The following is a 4792-nucleotide window of genomic DNA, read 5'->3' on the forward strand; positions in this document are numbered from 1 at the left end:
AACTGCAGAACCTACTGAAATGTTGATGGCCTTGCTCTGAAATAGGTGAAAAGTCAGTCAGGGCTAAGGAGACTTGGGTAAGAAGAAGCAGAGGACAAAGTTATTAAACTATACATTATGATGTCAGAAGCTAGGTTGAAATTACAATGTTTTTTGCTTCTCTGCTCTGGTTTGTGGATTTCTGAGGCATCTGAAATGAGATGGAAATAAAAAAAATTTTCAAAAACTGATATTAAGCCCTTTTATGACAAAAAAAGGAGGTAGAAGAGTGAGATAAGGGAACTCTTTGTTCTTCTATGATCTTCACTGAAGACCTCTGCAGTCAATTCTTTTCAGACTCAGGCTGCATCCCCTAACAGCCTGCCTCAGGAAGCCTAAACGCTAATCAGTGGCAATTAAAAGTTTCATTGGGCACTATTAAAACTTTCAAAGTCAATGAGTTGAAGTAGCAGTGGCAAATGAGTGGCAATGGGGATTGTTAAATAGTCACTGTTTGCAAGATACATCAGCTGTAAGAGTGTGCAAATTAAAAGATTTCTCCTGTGACACCAAGTCACTGGGAAACTCATTTAATCACATCCCTAAATAATTAGAAGCTCCGTGCCTTCATTAAGAACCAAAAATAAGTGCTTGCACCATGTGCAGGTAAATGACAGCAGGGATATGCAAAAGTTGTTTTCTAGTTCAGACTCAGAAAAATGTGTCATTTTTATTGGTTAAAGAAAAAAATTCTCCATAATAATTTTGTGATTATGCTCCGTTAGGAGCCACGAGAGAACTCAAGAAGCCCAGAGCTCTCATAAAATATCCTGTTATTTCCATCTCCTCCTCAATAATAGTTTTATGGTAAAACTAACATAATGAGACTTAGTACTCTTTAGCCCTTTTGCCTGGGGATTCTCAATGACGTTATAGACATTAAGGTTAAGATGAACCTCATATCAAAAATACCAGGCAGCCAGAGATCCACATAGTTTACACTGGGTAGATTAAAAATAAGTTTGTCCAAATAACTTTGGAGGTTGGTTTGGTGTCAACTCTGTTCAAATGAGCCTCTGATACAGATGCTAAATTGGATAATGCCTTGACAACAGCACTATCTGAATGGAAGCAGAAAGGGGCCACTCATTACTTTACGAATATGTACTGAACTCCTACTGGGAACAAAGTCCTGGGATAGGCACCAAGGATAGAACAGTGACTCACCTAGAAACCCCAACGTCAAGAGCTTATGCACAGGTAGAGAGGATAAAGTAAGTTCCTCAGCACAGAAACTGCAAAGTGCATGTGTATGTCTGAGGTGGAGCCACTTTTAAGTGCCTAAAATATTTCTAGAAGATGCTGTTAAAGTGATTTGGAAAAAGCAGCTAGGAACCAGGAATGGGACAGAGATTGTCTTTAAAAAATACTAATGACTTTTGCAACTTTTATCGCTTGCCAGGAACTGTTCCAGGCATTTATAGGTGTGTCTAGCTATCATGTGTTAGAAAATGAATGAATTTCCTGCCTTCACCTTTTAAAAAACTTACCTAAAATATTAAACATATATGTAGAAGTACATAGACACAGCTTAATAATTTATCATAAAGTAAACATGTGTATAACTAAAAATTAAAAATATGACATTACCCATGCCAGTAGGTGACGTGGAGGTTAAGGTGTTGAATCTCACACAACCAACTCCACGGTTTGAATCCCGGACATGGTAGCCTAAAAAACATGCCAAGTGCATGTGTGTGCATATCCCAAAATCCCAAGAGGAGAGTGAAGGAGAAGGAATTGCGGTGTGACCATACCCCCTTGGGGTGGTGGTGGTGGTGATGGTGGTTCTCATTTTCCCTCACCCTATGGCAAAATCCTGGAAAAAAAAATAGAACATTGCCCACCTTTCTTGGGTCCCCTCTAAACCTTATTCTCTCCTCTACTTGATACGCAAAGCATTTCCAGAATGGCTTGTCACCTGTGTCTCCAGCCTAATCTCCCACTACTCTTTACCTTTTATTCCAGCCACACTGAAACCTTTGCAGTCTCTCCAACGTGGTACCCTCTCATGATTCTCTGCTCTATCCTTCATCCTTAATGTCTTCCCATAGCCTGTCCTTCCTGTATCTACCCTAGACTTTCTTTGCCTAGTAAACATCTTCAAAGATATAGTTCAAAAATGATTTCTCATGTGAAGCTATTCCTGGTATGCTAAATTAATATTTGTTGAATGAACAGATGCTCACAGCTTTAGAAATGTGGACATGGCCCCTCATTCAGCAATGATTTTATTCAGAGCAATTGAAGACACTTTTCTGAGGTTACTACTGTCTACTTGAGCTAAATACAAGTTAAGATTGGAAATTTAAGAACATTAAAATTATTTTTTACATATATTTTAAATTTGGGTTTGGGTCAGAAAAGTGTCAACCCATGGAGGGCTGGATGGTTGCACAGTGGTCAAACACCATGGTCTATGAGGTTGATCCACATGAGAAAGTTCTGGGTTTGTCTTGAGACCTCCCTGAGTGTGCTTGGCCTGCATGTGCTCATAATCTGGGGCTGGCTGAGGCTGGAGAGAGATCATGGGGTCAATACCCTGTTGGGAATGTTCTCTCTTTCCTTCTCTCTGTCATGGAAGAAATAGGTAACTTTTAAAAAACAAAATGGATGTTAACCTAGAAAACTCAAGAATCTATAATAAGACTTCAGTTTCTAAAAAATTGACAAGAAACTTCTCCCTTTGGATTCTAATTTGGTCTCTATTTTTTCTAATAAACTAAAATTGGGGCCAGCAGATAGCATGGCAGTAACATTGCTGGACTTTCACATGGCCAATCGTGGTTCAAGTCCTGGACCTGGTGGCTTGAAACTCAAACAGAACACATGCACATGTGTGCCCAAAATCTTGAGAGGACAATGAAGAAGGGATTGCAGCATGGCCATCCCCTTAGTGGGTGATTTCTTGCTTTCTGTTTCTCTGTCTCTCTCTGTCTCACTGGTGAGTGCATGAGTTATAAGGCAAAAACCTCTACCCCCCCAAAAAAAACTAGAATAATAAAATTTAAAGAAATATTGCAACAAATCTCTCACTCTGTCTCTTGCTCTGTTCCTCTCTGATCAAGTTAAAGTAAATAAATAAAGCTAAATAAAATAATTCTTTTTTTTTAAAAAAGAAGGTATGCAGCTGATTACAGGAGATACATTTAGGTAGCATCTTTACATTTAGGGCTGGATATTGGTAATAAGAGAATAGCTGAAAACGTTAGAGATCCAGGGTACCAGCAGATGGGGTAATGGTTACGTTGCTGGACTCTCTGGTGGCTTCTAACTCATGCTGGGCATGTGTGTGTGCGTGCTCAAAATCCTGAGAGGAGAATGGAGGAGAAGGGATTGCAGCATGGCCTCCCCCCAGGAAGGGGAGTTCTCACTTTCTATCTCTCTATCTCTCTCTGTCTCTCTGGTGAGTGCACACACCCTATAGCAAAAGTATAAAAAAGTTAGAGATCTGCACTGATAAAGGCATCACTGAACAATGATTCTAAAGACACAGTAGGGAAGGATTAATCCATAGAAGATCATGTGGGAGGATAGCATTTTAAAGTACCCAACAAAATGTCTTTCCTAATTAAAGCTATCCCGATGGGAATTTTTGCTTGAAATGGAAAGTATGTGATAGTCAGGGACCAGCACAAATATCCCTGCATGCAATTTCTTCCTTATCCTGTCTCCTATTTGAGATATTTGGCCATGAATGCCATCTAATTAGCGTTATTCTGCTACAGTTTCATATGGGTGTGGAATCCTTCCGATGACCGTTGTCTTCTGGAGGAATAGACACTGTTCTTGTAAACATCTATTTTGTCTAGCAGGGTTAAATCCAGTGTGTGTATGTGTGTGTGTTACATTCACAAAATTATATAAATAAAGGCTAACTGAGGAGATAGAGTCCATATTCAGGTGGGACTGAGAGAAAAGCTATAGATCATCTGCCAGCTTAGCCGTATTGTTTATCAGTTGTAGCACTGAATACTGCCATTAGACTAAATAGCTATCTAAAGGGTTGCTATTTCTATTGTGAAATGCAATCAATACTCAAGATATAAAGTGCATCTTTTGTGTAATTGGTGGTAATGACCAGTGCTGGGACTGCTACCGAGATTGTATTTATATTTCTTTTCCTCTTGAGAGATTTTTGCTTGCACTGGCCAAAGAGACATAGAAAGAGAACGCGAGAAATCACACTGCACGGGGGATGGCGATGCCACCATCATTTCTCCTCCATTCTCCTCTCCGGATTTGGGGCAGGAACTCACATGCTCCTGGCATGAGTTTGAAGCTGCTGCAGCCAAGATTCAAATTGTGGTCAGCCATGTGGGAATCCACCACCTTATTCTCTGTGCCACCTGCTGGCCCCTGTGCTTGTATTTCCAAATATGATGATAACAATAATACTTCTTTCAAATATTGAAAAAGAAATTTTTTGCTGGCTTTTTGCAATAAAACCAAGAGAGAAATAGAGAATGCGAGGGCAAAAGAAACAAGGGGGAGGGGAGGTGGATTAAATTATTTTACAGCTTTCTATGTTTCCCAAAACACCAGCCTGTTTGTTTCAATAAACTAGCAGAATATCTATATTAAAAAAGAGAATAACAGCAGGTAGTGTGATGGTTAAGGGCGCTAGGCTCCCACATGGCCAACCATGGTTTGAATCCCAGACCTGGTGGCTTGCTTTCTCATTTTCCTCTCTCTCGCTCTCTCACTCCACCCACCTCTGGGCAGATAAATAAATAAAAGTTAATAATTCAAA

The sequence above is a fragment of the Tupaia chinensis genome, unplaced genomic scaffold (assembly GCF_000334495.1).
Source record: "Tupaia chinensis unplaced genomic scaffold, TupChi_1.0 Scaffold144247_1, whole genome shotgun sequence".
Classification (NCBI taxonomy): Eukaryota; Metazoa; Chordata; class Mammalia; order Scandentia; family Tupaiidae; genus Tupaia; species Tupaia belangeri.